The sequence below is a fragment of the Rhineura floridana genome, chromosome 6, assembly GCF_030035675.1.
Source record: "Rhineura floridana isolate rRhiFlo1 chromosome 6, rRhiFlo1.hap2, whole genome shotgun sequence".
Taxonomy (NCBI): Eukaryota; Metazoa; Chordata; class Lepidosauria; order Squamata; family Rhineuridae; genus Rhineura; species Rhineura floridana.
Window position 1 is genome coordinate 37,714,497 of NC_084485.1, and position 26,164 is coordinate 37,740,660.

Genomic DNA, 26,164 nt, shown 5'->3' on the forward strand with positions numbered 1-26,164 from the left:
TTCTTCCTTCCTGCACATGCCTGTCTCTTCTTTCTGCCCTACACTCCAGCCCCTGATAGCCCCAGATGACTCTGGGCTGCTGTTCTTGACCCATAGATAACCAGGGTTATCTCAACCTCACTTGGCTGAGGCCCAAGTGCTTCCAAAGAGGCCCAGTTTGGCTCAGGCCTCGACCGAACATGGAGCATGGGCCTATAATTTACATAATTATATAAGTTACATAATTTTGCCACAGTCAACAGTGAGATGAATAGCATGGTTTTTGGTGGAAGACAAATTGCTGCCGAATGGAAACAGTGCTACTTGTGATGAATACAGGGTGGAATGGAAAATGATGCCTTCTTATAGAATCATAGTGTAGTTGAGTTGGAAGGGGCCTACAAGACCATAGAGTTCAACCCCCTGCTCAATGCAAGAGTCCAAATTGAAGCATACCTGACATGTGTATGCACAACGAGTTCTACCTGTATTCAAGCCAACATAAGTCAAAGCCCCTTGGAGACCTTGCCCGCACAATGTGGCATGGATCATGGATGGGTTGGTGGGGCCAGGGTGTATAGTTTGCACAGCCCCATGCCTCCTACTCATGAGGAGATTTCTGATCAGGACTATAATCTCCGCTGAAACAGATTTTCTTATAGAAGTCTCAAAGAACACTATAATGTCAGCCTTGCCAGCAGTAATGTCCTATATCCCTCCTGCATTTTACACTGCACCCAGGCTTCTCTTCCAACCACACCTTTCACCCACTTCCAAATGCATGCCTTCTTTGATGTCAGCAGACATTCTAGGAACATCTTCACAAATTTATACCAGACTTCCTTCTTTACAAATGCCCACTAATTCATAATGGTGCTCTCCTGAACTATAAATATATCATACATACCCAAGACTGCACTCGGACCTATGAAGTGCTCAAACAATGAATGAACAACGAAGAACTGTGGTCACTCATTCATGGACTGGGCACAATCTACAGCAGTTGCTGCTGCGGCTGCCATAGCAGCTTCCAGATTAAAAAAAAATTAAAATAGAACATCTGCATGACACAGTAGCAACTGCAGAGACTTACATGTCAAAATCCACACTGATGCAATATCCTAAAAATTGCAAAAGAATCAGGGAAACAGTTAAGAGAAAAAAGTCACAAATGGGGATTGCATCACAATGTTGCTGGGATTAGGCATGTGTATCACCACACAGCTGCAGAAAGACTGCCTTACTAGACAAGGAGATCTCCTTACATCAACCGTCCAGAACAAACCAGAGGATTGACCTTGACACCTTCTGAAAGTTTCTAGGATAGGTAAGCTTGCCACACCTGATTTGCCACACCTGATTTCTGAGCCTGGCCATTTCCCAGATGGCAAGTGAAAAGTGGGAAAATGGGCTCCGTCTATCACTGGAAATTCCCTCCCTGTTCAGTTTGCCAAGGAGCATGGGGTTCATAGGTAGAGATGGAGGGATCTGTCAATTTCAGCTCCCTGGGTTTCTTATTTTTCCAGTCTAAATTCAGTTCTCTACATTTCTGCAGCAATTTGTGATTTTTATTTAAAAAAACCTCAATGTAAATTCTTCAGCATTTTAGTGTGATTTTCTGCTAGCACATTTTTGTATGAGGTTTTGACTAATGTATCCATTTTTGCAAGCAATTTCTCATCATATAATGCGTTTTTGTATGTTATTTTTACTAATATATTCATTTTTGTGTTTACTTTCCCCCTTATATGCATTTTTATCAACATTCCTTGGCTGGAGAACTGCATTGCAAAATTCTGAAACGTGAATTTTGAATTATGGTGGTGTTTTGATTCTTATATTATTTCAGAAAGTGCAGATTTGATAGATTCATCTTAAAATGCAAACTGAATTGAATTTCTCCATCATCTTTACTTGCAGCTTTGTGTATTGTAAGCCATCCAAAAGACTCTTGGGTTGGAATGGCAAAGTAAATGTGAGTATAAACTAGGAAACCTGCTGGTGACAGGTTGTTTGCCACTTGCCTTCAACTGCACAGGATCGAAGTCTGACATCTGATGTCATTACAGCCCCTCTGGAAAGAGTTATTCTAAGGAATCCCAATGGATCTGATTTCTTTGGAGGCATCTGCACTGTATAGTGCCTTCTAAAAGTCATAGCTTCATTAAGACCCGACACTCAGGGGAATTGATAAAGGCATGGCAGATTTCAATATGGTCGACAGGATTTTTTTTTTTTTTTAGTGAGCTTCCATATTTTTGGAGCTGCAATGTTTGACCTGAATTCTTCTTTTATGAGTTCAGTAGCAGGCACTAAATGCAATTAAGGGTGGAGTGTATTCACACCCTCTTCTCTGTGAATCTTTCAAAAGCTTGGGAGGAAGGGTGCCCTTCCCCTAAATAGCCATGAAATACCATGGGGTTCCATTTATTGTTTATCCCATTTTCTATATGAGGAGTGAGAATGCCTTTCCCAGATACTTCAGTAAATCATGGCTCAGTTGTACTTGCCAGACTGCATTTACAGAGCAATCCTATGGACACTATCTTGGTGCGTGATCCTATGTACTCTCAGTAGCAACATCCAAACCGGAAGAGCAGAATAGAAACTGATAGCCAACATCAAGGCCAGTGCCAGAGGGCAGCCAGGTTGGGCCCTGGCCGAGGACCCCTGAAGGGCCCCTCCTTAGGGTGGATGTGTAGTGCTCCCATTCCGTGATCCGTGGCAGCATTGGATCTGGACCCTGCCACAGATCATAGAGAAGGAGCTCCCAGGCACACCCCTACAACTGTGCAGGCCTGCGTATTTGCCTGTACACCCCACCTATCTCTCACATTGGGATGAATGCTGGCCATGCTGTGCGTATGCCTGCCATCAACCAAGATGGCAGCCAAGGCTACCCTAAGGGGCTGATGCCTCTGCCACCATCTTGGTTGATGGCAGGCATGTGTGCAGCATAGCCAGCATTTACCGCAGCAGGACAGGTAGATGCGGGCAGGTGCCGTGGACCTGGGCCCAGTCATGTCTGGTGCTGGTCCTGGCCAACATAACAACTCTGGCTTCAGATAGCATTTTGCCCAGCCAACACATCCAGCTCTGCCATTTCTCCCTGATGTTCACCTGAATCTCATCTGCACTATATGTTTAAAGCAGTATTGTACCACTTTAACAGTCATAGCTTCCCCCAAAGAATCCTGGGAACTCTAGAGTTGTTAGGAGACCCCTATTCCACAGAGCTACAGTTCCTGAAGTTCCTTGAGAAAAGGGATTGATTGATAAACCAGTCTAGGAATAGTAACTCTGTGAGGTTGCCTCTCAGGACTCTTCAAACTACAGTTCCCAGGATTCTTTAGAGGAAGCTGTGACTGTTTAAAGTGATATATTGTATAAACGTACAATATAATGCAGATGGGGCCTTGGTTTGTGTACAGGGGTTATATTCCCAGGAGATGCTGTGATCAAGCTCCTACACCTCCACAATCCATTTTAAGTTATATGACTGGTTTATCATATGAGGAGGAACCAGGGAGAATCAGTAGGACATTGAGCTGCTGAGGCCTACCCATCACCTTTCTGGTGTTCTAGTGACAAGGTTATGGGCAAGATAGCCTTAGTGGTGATTATGGAGAACCCACTGCATGCCTCTCATTAAAACCTCTCGGGTGAGCTACCAGCAAAGAGTGTAGTTCAGTTGTCACAAGTAAACAGACTTACAGTCATAGGACAGTATGTGATAGCATCACAGAGGAATCTGATTGCTAAGTCTTGGGGGCCTACAGGACCCTTGTGTCACTGAACACTGCTTAGCAGACAGAGGAAGAAATGTCCCTCTACCACCCGTCACAGCATTTCTATCCTTAGTATGCTGCAAGTGTCGCATTACTGTGTATCATGAGTGGTGCAGAGAGCTGATTGGCCAGAGAATGGGAGACTGATAGAAATATCTTCAGAAGTCTGTCTAAGTTCTAAGGGAAGGATATCAGTGTATGGGGGATAAGAAAGTGTGGCGTTTAGATTTTTGGGGAAATTTATTCATTTATTTTGCATGAAATTTCACTTGGTAGGGCAATGCCCAAGTAGATCTAGTAGACTAGCCTCCACTGCTTGTAACCTTAAAAGACACACAAATCCTGGGAGAAAAGTTGGCATCCTTCATAGGAACAACTGGCTTCTCACTGGCCACAGCAGGTATTGGTGATGAACATGGTAATATTGATGCATATTGCACCTGTATCTGTAACAGATAATATCTGGGATTTAGTGTTTAATTAATGAGTAGTGGAGAAGGGTGCTATCAACTAGGTGCTTTTCCACAGTGCATGTTGCAGTCCACCTCCACACCCTCAAATTGGGGTTGCACTCCCTTGGTAGTCTACTTGATGCCTTAATTACAAGACTCCCTCATCCCACATGGAGATTATTTGGGCATGCTTGTCTCTGGCTTCTTTGTTCTACTGCCATGTGCTCCAGCTAGCTCTGATCCTGCAATGAAAGATGAGTCAGAAATGCTTGGCCAGTAGTACAATAGGTAGGATGGGTCTCATTACATAATCTGCTTCAACCACATTCCACCCTGAATTCTGTGGTTCTGTATTTCCAGCATAGTTTCTGGGTCAAAGATTGTCGGGACAAAATCTGCTTCTAGGTCAGATTCCAAGGGGAAATTTCAAAATTGTTCAAAACAATTTCCATTTGCAAAGTGGTGCAATATCTGAATTAAATCTAATATCTACTGACAGCAGTGGTTCCATGTCAGTGGGTAGGGATGGAAAGGTCTGTCCATTTTAGTTCTCTCTTTTTCTCATTTTCCAACCTTAAATTCAGTTCTCCACATTTCTGTAGCAATTTGCAGATTTTTAAAAAAAAATCCTCATGAAAATTCTCCAGCATTTTAGTGCAAATGTCTCCTAATGAACACATTATTGTAGACAGTTTTGACTAAGGCACACATTTTTGCAAGCACTTTCTTGTCATATAATGTATTTTTCGATGCTGTTTTCACTCATATATTCATTTTTATGCACACTTTCCGCTAACATATGCATTTTTGTAAACATTCTTTGGTTGGTGAACTGCATTGCAAAATTTGAATAAGTGAGAATTGCAAAGGATGGCTGTGTTTCAGTTCTCATATTGTTTCAGAAAGTGCAGATTTGATAAATTCAACTTCAAGTGTGAACTGAATTGAACTTCTCACACATCCCTATGAGTGGGACACTGGAATTCACTCTGGGTTTTAGCTGATGCACTTTGGACAGCTCTTTGAAAGTTCAGACTAAAATCCAGAGTGGATTCTACTGCCCAGTGACATGGAGCCACCAGCCGTCACTGTCAGACAATGTCATCTGTCATCAAATTATTTAAAATGGACTTGCTATTAATGCAAGGGGTACCCTTTCTTGTGAACCGGAGGAAGGACCATAGCTCAGTGGCAGAGCATCTGCTGTACATGCAGAAGATCCCAGATTCAGTCCCTGACATCTCCAGGAAAGGCTGGGAATGTTTCCTGTCTGAAACCCCAGAGAGCTGCTGCCAGTCACCATACTAAACTAAATGGACTAATCGTCTGGTTCAATATGTGGCAGTTTTCTGTATAGCCACATCTGCCTCTAGGTGCATCATGGAGGAGAAGCAGGCAGGGCGTCAGATAATTAAGTGGAGGAAATCACATGAGACATTAAAATTGGTGAGAAAAAAAAAGAGAGAGAGGTATTCCTTTCACACCTTTCACACAAACTGGGGTTCTATGTGCTGCTTTTCTTTGTATGGGCAAAGCCACAGCATGCTGGTCTCTCTCTCTCTCTCTCTTTCTGAGGAGGCAACAAGCAAGGAAGTGGTATATACTGTCTGAAGAAAGAACTGAAAGAGAGGTACTCCTTCTTCCAATCTTTTCCCTCCTCCCTCACTTTTTTCTGCTTGTACTGAATGTAGTCAGAACATATTCCAGAAGATAGGCAGACTGATTTTCTGTCTTCCACTCGGCTAGAATTCCCTAAGAGGTAGTCTGTTACAAAAGTGTAAAAATGTGTAATGGGGTAATTCCTTGGTTTTGTTTTGTTATGAACTTCTTAAATCAAGTCACTTATATCTCATTTATAAAAAGAAAAAGACGCTGAGGATACAGTTTAGGCTGACTTTGTGAACGTTACCAATGCAACATAGAACCTGGAGATCACATCTTTTACATTCAGTGACAGCATTTTTAAATGTGGGTGTATGATTTGAATAAATTCATGGCCATGAACAGAAATAGTTTTTATTAGATGCCTTCCTAGTGTGTTACTCTATATCATTACAAACTTCTGACTTCCATTTTTGATAGACTCTCTCTCATAGGCTTAATGGCCACTAACACCTTATCCAAGCTTAAAATCATTCCAGTGTGCAGTGGAAGGATCTAGTCTCTGCCCAGGATCGTGGTCTTCCCTGCAATATAATGGAAAGAGTGTGAGAATTTGAAGCATGTTACCTACTAGTATAATTTCATGCACACATAAAACATTTTTAAAAGTGCCTTTGTGAAAAAGGTTATCTTATGTTTTTCTACATAACACTACCATCCCATTCGTTCTAGATGGGTTGTATTCCCCAATAACAGTGGCTCTTCTAGCTCAGTCAGTCTTCATTATTCTCAGATCTCTACCTCACCAGTGATATGGTCAATTAATGAAAAGTTTGGAACCTGAAGTTTGGAAAGCATCACCTTACAATGACTTGAAGCTTACCTGAGTGCCTCTCTTTGTCAATGCATATGAGAGATTGTCAGATGTTTTAAATCAAAAGTCAGACTTTCATGCTCTGGAAGAGAATAACCTCCAAAAGGCACTCAGTTTAGAGCACGTAGGAGTCATGCTGCAGCTGACTTATTTCCTTAACAAGAAAGGGTGGCAAAAGGCAGGATCACACCCATTTTTGCTGAGCATGCCATTTCCTTTCTCATATCCTCCTTTCCATGATCTGGGTTGGGCAAGAACTTTTGATGTTAATGCAGCATATCAATGGAGTCCATGCTGGCTCTAAAACTAGAGGTGGGAGAAAAAATTGGTTTGGTTGACATTTTAATGTGAACTTACCTAATTTGCACTTCCTGAAACAACACAGAAACTAAACCACCATTATCCTCTGAAATTTACACTTCTCCAAATGTTGTGACGCATACAAATTCATATGTTAGGAGAAAATGCATATAATATGCATGTCAGTGAAAGCAACATATAAAATGCATTATATTAGGGGACATTGCTCGCAAACATATGCATATTAGGCAGTATTGCACACAAAACTGTATATTAGGACAAATGCACACTACAAAACATGATTTTTTGTGAGATCTTTTTAGAGTGCATGATAGGCAATAATGCAACTGATGTGGAAATGTGGTGAGCTGAAGTAAGTCTGAAAAAAAAATAGTAAAGGAGAGAAACAGAAATTGACAGATTCTTTCATTCTTATCCAAAACACCTCAGAACTAAAGGATCAGTTTCTTGTTGCTGTCAAATGAGTCTTGCCAACTTGGGGGATTACGTTCCTGCAGATGATCTTAGTGATTGAGCTGGCATATAAGGGTTCAGTTAGTCCCTAAGGTACCCTGGACCTGAGTTGTTCAGGGCTTTGTAAATTAATACAAGGACCTTGAACCTGGCTTGGTAGCAGTTGGACAGCGAGTACAGAAGTTTGGCTGCCGCATTCTGCACCGGCTGGAGCTTCTGAACCATTCCCAAGGGCAGCCCCACATAGAGTGTGTTGCAGTAATCCAACTATAAGGTTACCAACACATGGACTACAGAGTGGTCAGGCGATCCCTGTTCAGGAATGGCCCTAGCTGGCAAACCAGACAAAGCTGGTAAAAGGCACTCCTGGCTACAGAAACTTGCTACACTTGGACCCTTAGTGACAGAAATATATACAGGAGTACTATTGAATTTATTACCACAAGATGTGGTGGTGGCTGTCAATCTGGATGGCTTTAGTGAGAGTTAGACGAAGGAAAGAGATGTCAAGAGTAAGTAGTCTTGATGGCTGAATGCTACCTCCAGGATACAATTGAATACTAGTTGCTGGGGGCCAGGAATAAAAGAAGGCTATTGCCCTGATGTTTAGAACAAGCATCCCTGAACATAGGCCACATTGGCTGGGCTGATGGGAGTTGTAGTCTAACAGCTGCTCTAATGAGACCCAGTAATAAAATAAAAATGTAGGAAGGAAGCCAGGCCATAAATCACATGGTCTTCAATGTCTGTGTACTAATGCTTAGAGTATGGGAAACAAACAGGACAAATTGAACTCTTAATACAGGAGAGTAAATGTGTCTTGATAGGAAAAACTGAAACTTGGTGGGATGACTCCCAAGACAGCAGAAGATGCCAATGTGGCTTCATAGAAAGCTTAGAGATGATCTGAAAACAAAAAAGGACACATTTTGGACACAGAAATTGGAAGGAAGGCCAGGCCACAAAGGAAGAGTACAGACAGGAAGCACGGAATTGTGAGGATGGCATCAGGAAGGCTAAACCCAAGAATGAGTTGAGGTTAGTGAGAGATGCCAAAAGCAACAAAAAAGCTTTCTTCAGGTACATCCATAGTAAAAGAGAGAAAAGAAATGGTGGTACAGCTACTCAGTGAGGATGGCAAAATGATAACAGATGACAAAGAAAAGGAAGAAGTGCCCAATTCTTACTCTGGCTCAGTCTTCTCCCAAAAGAGGGTCTACAAACCTCCTGGGAAATGTGAAGTTGAAGGGGCAGGATTGCAGCTTGAAATTGATACACAAATGCACAAGGAATACGTAATCACTTTGAAAGAGTCAAAATCTGCAGGGGCCAATGAACTGCATCCTAGAGTATTGAAGGAATTGGCCAAATGACTCTCGGAACCACTGTCTATTATCTTTGTGAAATCATGGAGGACTAGTGAAGTGCCGGATGGCTGGAGGAGAGCTAATGGTGTCCCTATCTTCAAAAAGGGCAAAAAGGAGGAACCTGGGAAGTACAGACTAGTCAGCCTAACATCAATCCCTGGGAAAAGTCTGGATCAGAGTATAAAATGGTCAGTCTGTAAGCACCTTGAAAACAATGCAGTGATTACTAGGAGCCAAAATTTATGAAGAACAAATCCTGCCAGACTAAACTTATCTCAGTTTTTGATTGGGTAACCTCCCTGGTAGACTGTAGGAATGCTGTGGACATAATATAGCTTGACTTCAGCAAAGCTTTTGACAAAGTGCCCCATGATATTCTGATTAGCAAGCTAGCTAAATGTGGGCTGGATGGAACAACTATCAGTGGATCCAGAGTTGGCCACCAACTCATACTCAAAGAGTGCTTATCAATGGTTCCTTCTCAAACTGGGGGGAGGTACCGAGCGGGTTACTGCAGAGCTTCGTTCTGGGCCCAGTGCTCTTCAACATTTTTATTAATGACTTGGATGAGGAGGTACAGGGAATTCTTATCAAATTTGCAAATAATGTAAAATTGGGAGGGATAGCTAATATCCTGGAAGACAGAAATGAAATTCAAGGGGATCTCGATAGGGTGGAGCATTGGGCTGAAAACAACAGAATGAAAGTTAACAGGGATAAGTGCAAAGTTCTTCACCCAGGAAAAAGAAACCAAATGCACAGTTATAAGATGAGAGATACTACAGGTGAGAAGGATCTTGAGATAGTTGTTGATCACTAGCTGAACAGTGTGATGTGGCTGCATAAAAGGCAAATACTGTTTTAGATAACATTACCAGAAGTATGGTTTCCAAATCTCGTGAAGTACTAGTTCCCCTTGATTTGGTGCTGGTTAGGCCTCATCTTGAGTACTGCGTCTAATTCTGGACACCACACTTTAAGAAGGATGCAGACAATCTGGAACAGGTTCAGAATAGGGCAACAAGGATGATCAGGGAACTAGAAACAAAGCCCTATGAGGAGAGACTGAAAGAACTGGGCATGTTTAGCTTTGAGAAGAGAAGACTAAGGGAAGATATGACAGCACTCTTCAAGTATTTGAAAGGTTGCCACACAGAGGATGGCCAGGATCTCTCCTTGATAGTCCCAGAGTGCAGGATGTGGAATAATGGGCTCAAATTGCAGGAAGGCAGATTTCAATTGAACATCAGGAAAAACTTCCAAACTCTTAGAGCAGTACGACAAGGGAACCAATGACCTAGGGAGGTGGTGGGCTCTCCAACACTGGAGGCATTCAAGAAGCAGCTGGACAGCCACCTATCGGATATGCTTTAATTTGGATTCCTGCATTGAGCAGGGGGTGGACTGGATGACCTTATAGGTCCCTTTCAACTCTAGGATTCCATGGTTCTGTGAACATCTGGAGGATCCCTGGTGTAAATAACTGGACCAATGGTCTGACTCAGTATAAAGAAGCCTCCTATGTTCCACATGCCCAAATGTGCCATCATCCTTATATCAGTGGGGAAAAGGCCTTCTCATCTACCTTCTTTTATTCTTGCAGATCATACACACTGGCTACTGTACTTCATTTAAAAATAAAAACAAAAAAAGTCATGCTATTTTCTTTCATTGCAGAAACATGAGGACACAACTGAAATAAGTAATTTGTAACTTTTTTTTAGCCTGCCTCTTCAGTGCTGCTTCCAACGGAACATAAATAAAACAACAGAAGTAACCGTCAAAAAATCAACCCTAAAGAGTATCAATAAACACAATAGAATCAATGGCAGCAGTAATATAGGGCTACAGTGCCCACTCAGAAGCCGCAGAAGAGGTAAATTCCTTTCAAAAAAGCCACAGGTAGCTTCAAACCTCATCAGGGAGGTTGTCCCACAGCCTTTGAGCAATTTCCATAATTTCAGTCACTCCAGAGGGCAGGGGTATCGGTTTTGATGTTAATTATAGAGTCTCAGTGAGGATTATTCAACTCAACATGTGGAGAATACTGAGCACACACACACAAGTGTGTGTGTGTGTGTGTGTATGTGCATGCTCAGTATTCCACACATGTTCCACAAGAGTGTTTAGGGGGCTGTTTGTACAATTTATAGCCACAATGGGGGTTTTTATTATAAAAGTATTGTTTTTCTTCTCCCATTTTCTCAGTTTGGAAGTAATTTCAGACACAGTGTTTGTGTGACATGGAGCAGTTTGCAGTAATTGGATGGCTGCAGTCTGCCTCCCCTCAAAAATTCTCATAAATGCTCTCAGGAACTCACATAACGAGGTTGGCATTCACCTTTCCAGGCCCAGTAATGAAGCTCAGCATTGCTGCTGAAGATTTGCTTTAGTTAAAGAAAAAGAACAAGACAGCTATTAAAACTTATGAGTGGTGGAGTCTAAGTAACCTCTTAGCAATGTCAGTAGAAGGATCTGATTGACGTTAGTGGGTGCTGAAGTGAGCCTTTAAGAGAGTGGTGCATTAAGTTTGAAAGATCTAGACTTCCTGGAACCACAGGTTTGATTCCTGACAAGGTGGCTGGGCCTCTCATTGCTCTATGGCAGATAAATGGATTTTTTCTGCATTCAGTGTGTGTGCGTGTATGTGTTGGAAGGGGAATTATTTTGGTGGCACCTAAATTCCTATTTTCTAATCAAATGGGGAACTATTATGTTAGTGTAATCTTGGGATTATTTACATAAAGCAATTTATTTTTTATTTCTTTGGCTTATTCCACAAAAGGCAGCATTTTATTTAGTTGGCTGGATTCTGCCCAGATTTACACCCTGTTTAATAATCCAAAATGTATCAGTTTAGGATCCTCTGGAAAGAAAATTATTCTCTGTGAATTTGCCTCGACTTTTGTATCCTACCCTTCCTCCAAGGAGAACTGGGCATTAAATATGGGCCCCAAATTGTACATTTAAAGCAGTATTATACCACTTTAAATAATCACGGCTTTCCCCAGAGAATCCTAGGAACTGTAGTTTGTTAAGGGTGTTAAGAGAATTGTTAGGAAACCCCTATCCTCACCCCCAGCTACAATTCTCAGAATGATTTAATTATCAGTCTCTCTTCCCAGGGAACTCTAGGGACTGTAGTTAGGGGAACAAGGGTTTCTAACAATTCTCAGAACCCTTAACAAACTAATTCCCAGGATTCTTTGGGGGAAGCCAAGCAGTATAATAGTGCTTTAAATGTATAGGACAGATGGGGTCATGGAGTTATCCTGTTTTCTGCTGATCCTAATATAGCCCTTCCATTGTATTATTATTATTATTATTATTATTATTATTATTATTATTATTATTATTATTATTATTATTATTATTATTATTATTATTACATTTGTATACCGCCCTATAGCTGAAGCTCTCTGGGCAGTTTACAACAATTAAAAATGTGTGTGTTTATACAACCTTTAGCTGGATATGCAGAGAAGACAACTGGCGAAAGCATGTGTGATCCCTCCCCCCCGTCACACATATATGTGAATATCTGAACAGGACTTATGTAAGAGTCTAACTATCCATGACATTAATAACTGAGCCAGTGTGGTGTAGTGGTTAAGGTATTGGACTACGACCTGGGAGACCAGGGTTTGAATCCCCACACAGCCATGAAGCTCACAGGGTGACCTTGGGCCAGTCACTGCCTCTCAGCCTCAGAGGAAGGCAATGGTAAATCCCCCCTGAATACCGCTTACCATGAAAACCCTATTCATAGGGTTGCCCATAAGTCGGAATCGACTTGAAGGCAGTCCATTTCCATTTTCATTTTTAATAATCATCATTTAAAAGAATTTAAACAATCAGGCATGGGGCAGTGGTTGTTATCAAGATTACAGCATGTGGGAAGGGAAGATTGAAACTCTTCCCTCCGTAGCTAAGATCTCTGTGACATTCACCCCACCTTCCATGATAATTAGCATTAGGAAAAGAACTGTCATTGGTGCCAGTGAGAGCTTGTATTCCAATGATTTTCTGCACATATAGTGGTGTGTGTGTATATTTTTTTAAATATATTTTTTATTTGGGAATATACATAGAAAAAGTATATTTTAAATACTGACATAGTTCATAGACCATATATACAAAGACTAATACTTTGCATATGTGTTTGTTTTCAGTCTATCGCTATCCACTTACAATACAAATACAATACATATTACTTAACATTGGTTATTTGATGATAATTAATTAATTAATTAACAAGTTGACAAATCTCGAATCAAGGTATGATTTTTTCTCCAAAAAACCACAAAAAACGATTGTAGCCATAAGCTATTAAAGGCAGTTGGAACCCGTATTGATGCTGTTGTTTTGTTTATATGTGTAATAAAAGACGACCATTCTGTAGCAAAACTGTCTTTTTTCTTTTGTCCTCTTACTACTCTCAGACGTTGAGTGAGTTTCTCTGTGAGCGCTATTTCCCATACTATACTGCACCATTTCCTAATGTTTAATCCTTTTGCCTCCTTCCAGCATTTAGCTATCAGCATACGCGCTGCTATTAGGAGATACTCAACTTGCTTTTTGTGTAATATGGTTTGATTTTGACCATCAAATTTATTAAGTAATGCCAATTCCAGTGTTTTTATTACTTTCGTTCCTGTTATATTGGATATTTCTTCAAAGACCTCCATCCAGAATCTTTGAATACGTTCACATTCTCACCACATATGAACATAAGATCCTCGTACTCCACATCCTCTCCAGCACAATGGTGAGTAGGACTTGTTTATCTTTGCTATTCTGGATGGCATTAAGTACCATTTCTGTAATATTTTAAGTGATATTTCTATGTATTTAGCTGATGTGGCTTTAAAAGGAAATGTCCCCCACATTTTTGTCCAATATTCTTGATCAATTTTAATAGCCCAGTCAGTTTCCCAGCAAGTTCGTAGCCCTTGTTGTGATCCCAAATCCTGTTTAAGTAGTAATCTATATGTTATTTGCCCTTTATTTTTTTCTGTTGTGTTAACTACAATTCTTTCAAAATCTGTCAAATTTCTAATGCCTTGCTGTATGACATGTTGCTTTCTGATAAATGTAGATAGCTGATACCATGCTAACCATGTAATATTTGAATTCTTCAATGATGTCCTCCAAACAGCCCTAGATATGGGTAATGAGTCAGTGTAATAATGCATTAATCTATAAAGTTGATTATCTTTTAATGCCTTTTTATTTATCCTCTCTTTTAGGTAAAAGTCTGGATGTCCACAAATTGGTATCAGTGGGGATATCCCTGGCATCAAAGATTCCTTTCTATATTTCCAGACCTTTAATATAGAGATAATGCTTGTATATTTTTGTTGTATTACCTTTTTAATTTCTTTTTTAATAAAAGGTAATACTGTAAGATCTGTGTCTTGGAATAAAGACTTTTCTATACAAACCCAATATATTTCTCGAGAATCATTGATTATAGACATCATATGTCTAAGCTGATAAGCATCATAATATAGTTTCAATAATAGTATTCCCCATCCTCCTTCCTCTACCCTCCTATATCTCAATTTTTTTGGTGTCCTAGGTCTTTTGCTTTTGAAGATAAATGTGTCAATTGTTGATTGCCATATTTTTTTTAAAAAATGTGCAATATCCATGGGTAATACATAAAACAAGTACGTAAACTTTGGCACCACCATCATCTTTATAACCGATATTCGACTCATTAGCGACAAGTTCATTTTATTGCATCTTTTAATGTCTGCTATTATTTGATTCCAAATCCTTCCATAATTTAATTGGAAGGATTTGTTCATATTTTTTGAAATTTGAACTCCTAAATAACAAAATGACTTGTGAACTAATGGGATTTTAAGTTGGTTGGACATACCAATCTGATCTTTAGAAGATATATTATAGCATAACAAATCTGATTTTGTGTAATTGACTTTCAGTCCTGATGTTTTTTGGAAATGCTCTAATTCCTCTTTAATATATCTTATACTTGTGTGTGTATTTTACAAAGAATATCGCTGAATATATTTCCATCTATGCGCCACAATCTTGACAACAATCACCCCATGCCTGGAATTTTTTTTTAAACACACACACACACACACACACACACACACACACACCATTATTGTCAATTATTTTATTTGTTGTATTTCTGTAACGCTATATAAAATATCAAGGGGGGAGGGTATATCAATAATACATAAGACAATACAAATAAAAATGGAAGGGACTAGCTAATCAATTTAAACAGTTGGCAAGGCCTGTTGGCATGTATAGGTCTTCAGTAAACACCTGAAAGTCAAAAGCCAGGATGCCTGCTTAATCTCTGCTGGAAGAGTGCTTTAGAGAATGGGACTGATGGCAATGCTAAATGTCCAACTTCTAATGGAGGCCAGTTGGGCCTCTGTGACACAGGGGACAACTAGTAGTGCTCCTTCATCTTAGCAGAGCTTGGAAAAGTTACTTTTTTGAACTACAACTCCCATCAGCCCCAACCAGCATGGCCACTGGATTGGGCTGATGGGAGTTGTAGTTCAAAAAAGTAACTTTTCCAAGCTCTGCATCTTAGTGATTAAGCTGTACGCATGTAGACTCTCTACTGCACAGAGTTCACAGCTGTGTGGAAGAATCAACCTATACCTGCAGAAGTTGTACATGATCAGAGCCACATTATACACTTATCATGGAATGCAAGGAGGTTAGGGTCAGACCAAGTAGGCATGATCCCCTTCCTACTTCATATATTGTGTGTGAAACAGTTTGATGGTGAGGACAGAGCTACAGTTACCAGCTATGAATACTGGGACACAACAAAGTTTGCACACATGCACACACAGTCTTTCCACTGCACCAAATGGATCTGTGACATATCACAAAATCACTGCTAGTTACACTATAGCATGGGGTACAGTTGGGATGAGGGCTACTTAGCATAGTTAATTCATCCCTAACATGAGTGATCATGTTGGTCCCTTTTTGTTTAAAATATTGGGCTGTGACAATATTGCTAAAATTTTATTTTATTCCTGCTGTCAACTTCAAGGAGTATCTGTTTGGATTAGGCGTTAAACCTCCCAATCATCTGATGAAACACTTTCTATTGTCCTTAAGTTTCTCACTGACATTTTTGGATTATTTGACTTTTGAAAATGTCTTTCCTGAACTTTTGTTTTTGTTTCTCACCTGGAACAGAAAGGTGAAACACCTTTAGCCACAGTAAGAAGGAAGTAAGGATTTATATATATATGTGATATATATATATCCATTCTCTCTTTGCTTCCTCTCTTTCAGAAAGAGTTCCTGATCAGCTGATAGACATCACACCTTTAGGACGAGGGGCACAGACTGGAGTGGATGGGCCAGAATTAGTGAGGAAGGGCATCACTTGATGAGACAAGGTCATGGCTAGATAAGGTGAGGATTGGGGTTGTTCCTTGGCCCAGGGTAGTGAAGGAGTTGCTGGTGTTTCTGTGTGGGGAAGGTATTCTGCAGATGAATGTTTCCATTTAGGAACTGCTTACCATAATATATCTTAAAGTGATTTCACAGTAAAAACAATTAAAAAGCAATTCCATATGCACAAACAGTTAAAAACAAGTTGCTATGTAAAAACAAATTCAAATCCAATCCAGATACGCTTAAAATGCTTTTTGAAAAAGGAAGGTCTTCAACAGGGGCCAAAAAGACAAGAGAGACAGTGGCTGTCTGATGTGTAATGGGGGGGGAGGTCCAAAGAGTAAGTGCCACCACGCTAAAGGCCCAATTCCTATATCACACAGAACAGATCTCCTGAACATATGGTATCTCCTGGAGACCCTCTCCTGCAAAGTGCAGCAATCGTTTGGGAATATAAAGGGTGAGATTATTTGAAAGGTGGGGATGTTGAGTTGTTAGTTATGTGAAGTATTTTTTGTTGTTCACATTTAATAAACATAAAAAACTGGGTTGAAACAATTAAAAATCTCATCATGCTTTTTATTGGACTTTGAATTCAAATTGTTGAAACATTGCTACTGTACTGCTGGCTACATTCTGAGGGGCTTTTTTTAAATACTGTAATCTTTTCCGTATTGTATCTGGTCCAAATTACTGTGGGATAAAATTAATCTACCTCCTATATTTTAAAACGCATTAAATTCTTACTATTTTCCTGCACTCCTATCTAACTTTTGTTTTAAAAGGAGAAACATTTTTCACCAGACATTTCACCTTAACTTGAAGACCTTTGCTGATCAAATCCAAAGCAACAGTACATACAATCTTTATTAGGACCAACTAAAAAAGTCACAAATATGTCACACCTCTAGTGGTAATTGGAACATATGGGCAGGAGTAAAGCAAATGCTGCCCTGGGCTCCTGCTGGTAGAAAGGATGGGATATAAATCTAATAAATAATAATAATAAAATGTGGTAGTCCCTATATTAGCAGTGCTGAATATTAATTTTCAGCAATGCCTAGGTGCAAAGTCAACAGAAATTGAGTAGTGTCACCTATCAATTAGAGAGCATGTTACTCTTCCCCATAGGCAAAGTTCCATCCCTATTTGGTAGAAAGTCATTTTTTTCCAGTTCTAGGATCTGCTCCTGGACTGATTAAATTCGGCTCTATGTTTGCATGATAATCAAGTCACAACGTAGAAAGCAAAAACAGCAGCTGGATGGTATGAAAAACCAACATTCCGGATCTCTGGCTAGTGAACGCTGAGAAAAGATTATGATAATGATAATACCATAAAGATGACACACCAGTTCCAGCTCGGTTGTAGTAGTCGGGATAGTAATGTGTGGGTTGCAATTTCCACTTAGCATGAAGTCAACTGAACCCAGGTTGCTATGGTGCTTTCAGGAATATGTGTCATCAACTTTAAATCCATCTTTGTCCACATACATCTCCCTTTTCCATCCATAGCTGTCCCATCTTATTCTAAGTAATCTTTTTAAACAAGAGTGAAAGCTCTGATCCTCTGATCCCCTTCCCTAAGAGAAACTTGTAGCATCAGGCCCTACACTGGTTTATTTCTGACAGCTATTAATCTTGTTGACACATTGTGGCTAACACCAAACATGAGAGTATTTTATTCATCGGCTGGTGAGAAAGTTCTGCCTTTGTGTGTGGGATATGCATGCACACCTCTTAACTGTTTAGCCTGGGCTCAGAATTCATCTCCTCATTAACCGGATATAATTACACCTGACAAACGCACTGAATGCACCAAAGCATGAAAGTAAAAGACAGAAGGATTAAATTGATATAAGTCTGCCACCCTGGCAAATACAGCCCCAGAAAGCTTAAGAAGAAGCAGGATGAATAATTGTTTAAGGATCATCGGCATGATTACAGGGTGTGATCTCACGCACTGCACCTGAAGAGTCAGATAATTATGGAAATTACAAAAGAAAATCAATTGGAGTGCTAAGATACGGGGAAAGTTCAGTATTGGCGCACAGTGCCAGAAATGCTATCTAACAGGGCCATTTTACTTGATTTTAAAAGGTGGGATTTTCAATGCATCACAGGGCAGAATAAAATAAACTTGTCTTTTAATTTTTTCCCCAAAAATGAGTTTATAATAGAAAACAAAATGTTAAGAGATAACTTTCATGCAATACATTCCATTGATACTTAACTCAAAATGAAAGGTGTAAGTGAAATTGACATCTATAAAAATGATGGCCATTTTCCATCAAAGAATTAGATGTGCTTAAATATATTGAAATAAATGGGCTTAAGCACTCATAATTCTGTGCTAGATAAAACCTAAATTTTCCATACTGAAGCTTAATACCCTAGCCATTCCACTATGCAGGCTCCCATTGCAACATATAAATTTGAATTGCCAGCTAGCTACTCAAATATATTTTGGGCTCATTTAGTTTTCCTTATACGCCATATGTTGTTGGAATCTAGCTCTCATCAGCCCCAGCCAGCATCGTCAATGGTCACGGCTGATGGCTGTTGTAGTCTAATATCTGGAGGACACCATGTTGGCTATAATTAGACCAACCTGGGGCCACTTACATTCTTGCCATGCAGATTGCTTGACTGTCCTCAGCAAACACAGTGTCTGTTGTGTCAGGTTTAGACTACAGACTTTACAAAGGAAGTTGAGATGTTGATGCTTGGAACTCTTGCAGAAAAGTAGAACCTCTTCTTGCAAGTATTGCTTCCCATATTTTTTTTAGTTTATCTCTACTGACATCCCAATCCACTGATTTCTTTTGACTTTATTAATCATCACACAAGACACCTCAACCTGTGTTTCTAACATGGAAGGGTAAGCTGTCACTATAGGCTTCTCTGAATTATCAGGTTGACATGGAGGCAATACCCTAAAGGGATGATCCTTATGCTCTCTCTTGACTTTTCTTCTGTTTTTGTGTTCTATTCAGTCTATATTCAGTCCGCTCCTGAAAAAACCTTCCTTGGACCCAGAAAGTTTCAACAGCTACAGACCAGTAGCAAATGTTCCGTTCCTGGGCAAGATCTTGGAATGTGTGGTTGCCGGCCAGCTCCAGGCGCTATTGGATGAAACCGATTATCTAGATCCATTTCAATCGGGTTTTAGGTCTGGTTTTGGCACTGAGACAGCCTTGGTCGCCCTGTATGATGACCTATGTCGGGAGAGGGACAGAGGGAGTGTAACTCTGTTGATTCTCCTTGATCTCTCATCGGCTTTTGATACCATCGACCATGGTATCCTTCTGGGGAGGCTCGCGGAGTTGGGAGTTGGAGGTACTGCTTGGCTGTGGTTCTGCTCCTACTTGGCGGGTCGTCTCCAGAAGGTAGTGCTTGGGGAACATTGCTCGACTCCGTGGGCTCTCAAATGTGGGGTTCCGCAGGGGTCGGTTCTGTCTCCCATGCTTTTTAACATCTACATGAAGCCGTTGGGTGCGGTCATCAGGAGTTTTGGAGTGCGTTGTCATCAGTACGCTGATGACATGCAGCTCTACTTCTCCTTTTCATCCTCCTCAGGTGAGGCTGTCGATGTGCTGAACCGTTGCCTGGCCGCGACAATGGACTGGATGAGAGCTAACAAACTGAGGCTCAATCCTGACAAGACTGAGATGCTGCTGGTGGATGGTTTCTCTGATCGGATGGTGGATACATACCCTATCCTGGATGGGGTTACACGCCCCCTAAAGGACCGGGTTCGGAGCTTGGGAGTCGTTCTAGACTCTTCCCTTTCACTTGAGGCTCAAGTAGCCTCGGTGGCACGGAATGCGTTCTACCAACTTCAGTTGGTAGCCCAGCTACGTCCCTATCTGAGTCAGGAGGACCTTACATCGGTGGTACATGCTCTGGTAACCTCGCGTTTGGACTACTGCAATGTGCTCTACGTTGGGCTGCCTTTGAAGACAGTTCGGAAGCTGCAGCTAGTACAAAATGCGGCTGCCAGATTGTTGACAAGGACCAAGCGGTCCGATCACATAACACGTGTTCTGGCACGCTTGCACTGGCTGCCAATATGCTTCCGGGCCAGATTCAAAGTGTTGGTATTAACCTATAAAGCCTTATATGGCATGGGACCATGATATCTGTTGGAACGCCTCTCCCAATATGAACCCGCCTGCTCACTGCGCTCTGCTTCGAAGGCCCTCCTCCGGGTTCCGACTCATAGAGAGGCCCGGAGGGTGGTGACAAGATCTAGGGCCTTCTCAGTGGTGGCCCCCGAACTGTGGAACAGTCTCCCCGAGGAGGTACGCTTGGCGCCGACACTACTATCCTTTCGGCGCCAAGTTAAAACCTTCCTCTTTCCCAATGCATTTTAACTTAAGCTATTGATTTTTCATTTGTTGTAATTGATTTTAGACTGTTTTATTGTTATATGTTTTTATTGTATTATATTGTGTATTTTAGTATTTTTGTTGTTCACTGCCCAGAGAGCTTCTGCTAGTCGGGCGGTATAAAAGTTTAATAAATAATAAAAATAAAAATAATATGTACAGTCTATATATATTCAGTTAATTTATATACAGACAATTTATTTATTTTATTTATTTTATTTGTTTCATTTATAGACCGCCCATAGCAAATAGCTCTCTGGGCGGTGTGCAAAAGGTTAAAATACAAAATATGACAATAAAATCAAGCTACACACAATAACATTATAAACATTTAAACATTTAACAGTTAAAATGCCTGGGAGCATAGCCAGGTCTTAACCTGGCGCTGGAAAGACAGCAGTGTAGGCGCCAGGCGTACATCTTCGGGGAGGCTGTTCCACAGTTCGGGAGCCACTACAGAAAAGGCCCTGGATCTAGTAACTATCGTCCGGGCTTCCCGATGAGTTGGTACCCGGAGAAGGGCCTTAGATGCTGAGCGAAGTGACCGGGTAGGTTCATAGCAGGAGAGGCGTTCCACAAGATATTGCGGTCCCACACCGTGTAAGGCTTTATAGGTCAAAACCAGCACCTTGAATCTGGCTCGGAAGCAAATAGGTAGCCAGTGCAAATGGGCCAGAACAGGTGTTATATGCACTGATTGGCTAGTTCCCGTCAACAATCTGGCTGCCGCATTTTGCACTAGCTGGAGTTTCCGAACTGTCTTCAAGGGCAGCCCTACGTAGAGCGCATTACAGTAGTCCAGTCTAGAAGTTACCAGAGCATGAATAACTGAGGCGAGGTCATCCCTGTCTAGATAGGGACGTAGCTGGGCTACCAGCCGAAGGTGGTAGAACGCATTCCTCGCCACCGAGGCCACTTGTGCCTCAAGAGACAAGGAAGGATCGAAAAGAATCCCCAAGCTACGAACCTGTTCCTTCAAGGGGAGTGTAACCCCATCTAGAACAGGGTGAACAACCACCATCTGGGCAGGGAAGGCACTCACCAACAGTGTCTCAGTCTTGTCTGGATTGAGTCTCAGTTTATTAGCTCTCATCCAGTCCATTATCGCGGTCAGGCAACGGTTCAGCACATCCACAGCCTCACCTGATTCAGATGAAAAGGAGAAATAGAGCTGCGTGTCATCAGCATACTGATGGCAACGCACTCCAAAACTCCTGATGACGGCACCCAGAGGCTGCATGTAGATGTTAAAAAGCATGGGGGACAAAACCGACCCCTGAGGGACTCCACAATGGAGAGTCCAAGGTGTCGAGCAATGTTCCCCAAGCACTACCTTCTGAAGACGATCCGCCAAGTAGGAGCGGAACCACTGCCAAGCAGTGCCTCCAACTCCTAACTCCGCGAGTCTCCCCAGAAGGATGCCATGGTCGATGGTATCAAACGCCGCTGAGAGATCAAGGAGAATCAACAGAGTCACACTCCCTCTGTCCCTCTCCCGACAAAGGTCATCATACAGGGCGAACAAGGCTGTTTCGGTGCCAAAACCAGGCCTAAAACCGGATTGAAACGGATCTAGATAATCGGTCTCATCCAAGAGCACCTGGAGCTGTCCGGCAACCACCCGCTCCAAAACCTTGCCCCAAAAGGGGACATTCGCCAACGGTCTATAATTGTTCAAGTTATCTGGGTCTAAGGAAGGTTTCTTTAAAAGAGGTCTCACTACTGCCTCCTTGAGGCTACCAGGGACTACTCCCTCCCTCAAGGAGGCATTTATCACTTCCTTGGCCCAACCGGTGGTACCAGTCCTGCTAGCCTTCACTAGCCAAGATGGACAAGGGTCCAGAGCAGACGTGGTTGCCCGCACCATTCCAAGCACCTTGTCCACTTCCTCAAGCTGCACCAACTGAAACTCATCCAATAATGAAGGGCAAGACCGTGTTCTGGACTCTTCAATGGATTCAACTGTCATAACATCAGAGTCTAGGTCCCTATGGATGCATGCGATTTTATTTTGGAAGTGCCCCGCAATGTCATTACAGCGAGCTTCAGATGTTTCTATGGTATCTTGAGGACCAGAATGTAAGAGTCCTCGTACAACCCTAAAAAGCTCTGCTGGACGGCAGAGAGATGTCCTAATAGAGGTAGCAAAATAGGACTTCTTCGCCGCCCTTACCGCTTTCATGTACAATTTAGTGGAGGCACTTACCAAAGCATAATTGCATCCGTCTGGAGTTCGCCTCCATCTGCACTCTAGCCTCCTTCTCTCTTGCTTCATCACTCTCAGCTCCGGGGTATACCACGGAGCTGTATGAGCTCTGCAACGAAGAGGGCGCGCGGGAGCGATCGTGTCAATAGCCCGGGCCATCTCCGTGTTCCACAGTTCGACCAAGGCCTCGACAGGAGCGCCAGTACTATCAGCTGGAAAAACTCCCAGGGGCCTCTGAAAACCAATAGGATCCATAAGCGTCCGGGAGCGGACCAACTTAATAGGTCCCCCACCCTTGCAGAGGGAAAGAGTCGTCGTGAGTCTAAAACTCAGCAGGCAGTGATCTGTCCATGACAATGGAGTAGATGAAAAACACCCCACCACCAGATCACCATCTCCATGACCAGTGGCGAAGATCAAATCAAGAGTGTGACCCGACACATGCGTGGGGCCCGTAACAAATTGAGACAGCCCCATGGTTGTCATGGAGGCCATGAAGTCCTGAGCGGCCCCAGATAAGACAGTCTTGGCATGAATGTTGATATCCCCCAACACCACATGTTTGGGGGACCTCAACAACACCTCTGAGACTATCTCTGTCAGCTCAGCTAGGGAAGCTGTTGGGCAGCAAGGTGGGCGGTACACCAACAGGATTCCCAGTCTGTCTCCTTGGCCCAACACAAGGTGAAGGCACTCTAGACCAGTCACCATCTGGACAGGATGCCTGGTGAGAGAGAAAGTACTCCTATAGACCACAGCGACCCCGCCTCCCCGGCCCTCAGATCTACCATAGTGCTGCACCGTATACCCAGGTGGGCAAAGCTGAGAGAGAGCAACTCCTCCCTGCTCACCCACCCAGGTCTCGGTTATACATGCCAGGTCGGTACCTTCGTCCACAATTAAATCGTGGACAAGGGAGGTCTTATTATATACCGACCTGGCATTCAAAAGCAGCACCTGGAGATCTAAGGGCTGGCTGATAGAACAACCAGCAGTTCTGTGGCCTTGAGGAGAACCGGAACAAGGCACAGGCACAACTTGTCTGGGACGAGTTCCCCTTACCTGGCACGTTCTCCTCCTAACAATGGTTTGGCTCCATCTGGTTGGCCTCTGTGCAAACAGAATGCTGGATTAGATGGCCCTTTGGCCTGATCCAGCAGGGAACGTCTTCTGTTCTGGGTGGGCAGAGGAGTCCTAACTCCCAGATCCATGGGTTGGATAGCATTATTTTGGGAGCAAACGTCTTTCTTTGCCTGCAGAGAAGACCTCCACCAGCGGGGAGGCCTTGTCTTTAACAAAAGCTCACATTATGCCTGTGGCAAACTCTGTGGGCATAGACTGACCACCGGCAGTGTTCCTGCTGGCAGTAAAGACCATTAGGTCCCAAAATGTAGCATTCTGGGGGCAGGGAGGAAGCCTATTCCCTGAAGAGTCCCAGGACTGGGTTCCCCATTCATGCTGGCATGGAAAAAGTGGATAGACAAACGTTTTTCTCCCTCTCTCATAACTTGTGGACATTCAATTAAGCTGAATGTTGGAAGCTTCAGGACAGACAAAATAAGGCACTTATTCACTCAGCGTATAGTTAAACTATGGAGTTTGCTCCCACAAGAGGCAGTGATGGCCACCAACTTGGATGGCTTTAAAGAAGATTAGACAGATTCATGGAGGATAAGGCTATCAGTGGCTATTAGCCATGATGGCTGTGCTCTGCCACCAAAATCAGATGCAGTATGCTTCTGAAAACCAGTTGCCGGTAGCTGCAGGAGGGGAGATTGCTCTTGCACTCAGGTCCTCCTTGTGGGTTTCCCATGGGCATCTGGTTGGCCACTGTGGGAACAGGGTCACTGGCCTGATCCAGCAGGCTCTTCTTATGTTCTTAAATGATTTCTCCCCCATTAGAACCAATGAAGAATTTTTTTAAAAAAACCATTGGAATGATGAAAGTTAAGTATGTCTGTCCCCTAACATGTTGCCCTGGCCAGTGCAAGCCAGCAGGACTTTGCAAGTGGTGGATGATCCACCAGTTCACACCTCCCGCAACCCCACTTCACATTGCACTGTGACATGAGTAACTTAACTAATTTCAGTGAAACTAAAGCATGAGCAATCCTATATAGATTTACTCAGAACTGAGTTCATTGGGGCTTACTGTTATGTAAGCATGTGTAGGACTGGAACCTTAGTCTGGATCCAACCCTATAATATCTTCTGCCTGGTTCTTGCCATTTTTTCCTCCATTTTGAGGATGGGAAGGATGCTTTTTCCTAGGAGATTCCAATGACAGGCATAGCCAACTAATTCTGCTTTTGTCTCCATCCTCTCCTCCCTGCTGAGTTCTACAAAGGCAACACTGAGACTAAGGCGGAAGAAGCTGACAGCCAATGTCACTCTTTGGGCTGCTTGTAGTAAGGTGGAAGATAGGTGGGAGCGAACTGAAAACAGACTGAGTTTGATCAGGCAGTGGTCCTCACACCCTAATAGACCAGCCTCCACTGATCTACAGCAGCCCCATGTGTGTACGCTTGTGGAAGCACAGGGACCTCTCCATACCTTACCAAGGCAGGGATCCTGATGATGTGAAGAGGTTGCTGCATGCATATACTTGTACACACAAGTCACTTCAAGATGTGTAAGAGTGCAGCATGCTTCCATAATGACATATCTCCACGCCTATTTGTGTCTTTGTTCCATGTACAGTGGAGCCATCAGGGCAGGATTTGGAAATATAAGTCCAGGCCCCCAAACACAGTAGCCTTACCACATTTTGAAGTAAGTAAAACAATACATACCTGGAGAGGACAGGAGGATGTACGATAATTAAATAATGAGCCTAAAATTATTTAACTTCACATGCAATTAATGCCTGAAAGCATTTTAAAAAAGAATTAGTTATGGCAAACCTTACAACAGATTGAGAATATTTCCGGTTTTTACCATTGGGACAGTTCTGTTGAAAACTCATTAAAGGTTTCCCAGAGTAGCGATGAGGCTCTTCTCAGATCTTTTGCAAAACCCAGATACGTCAAAGGAAGGACATAAGCATAAGTGTATTATGAATCACATCCATCCATCATCATAATGCAACATGTATTGCAACAAAGTAAGCTTAATGCTTCCTGGCAACATCAAAGATATCATTGAATCTTAAATGATATCAATGCAAAGCCAGTTGGGGAAAAAAGAAGCAAAAATGATATGACTAATATTATCTATGCTGCTGCACAGAAGTACACACAAGTGCACAGTTTTATCATAAAATAAGCTATTTGCACCTCTTGTAAAACTATATATAAAGTAATACAACTAAGAAACTGTGCCA

The 26,164-nt window shown here is 42.2% G+C and overlaps 2 long non-coding RNA genes across 2 annotated transcripts in view; both read left to right on the top strand.

Moving 5' to 3' along the window:
- Positions 1-1,218: 1,218 nt before the first annotated feature.
- LOC133387211 (uncharacterized) overlaps positions 1,219-26,164 on the top strand; it is a 29,836-nt gene continuing 4,890 nt past the window's right edge. The window contains exons 1-3 of the long non-coding RNA XR_009763414.1: positions 1,219-1,306; positions 1,900-1,954; positions 16,142-16,264. This is a non-coding gene — a long non-coding RNA (uncharacterized LOC133387211). The remainder of the gene's footprint in view (positions 1,307-1,899; positions 1,955-16,141; positions 16,265-26,164) is intronic.
- On the top strand, positions 10,575-14,202 carry LOC133387212 (uncharacterized). Its single transcript, XR_009763415.1, has 3 exons — positions 10,575-10,712; positions 13,517-13,604; positions 14,086-14,202. It is a non-coding gene; the product is annotated as an uncharacterized LOC133387212 (long non-coding RNA).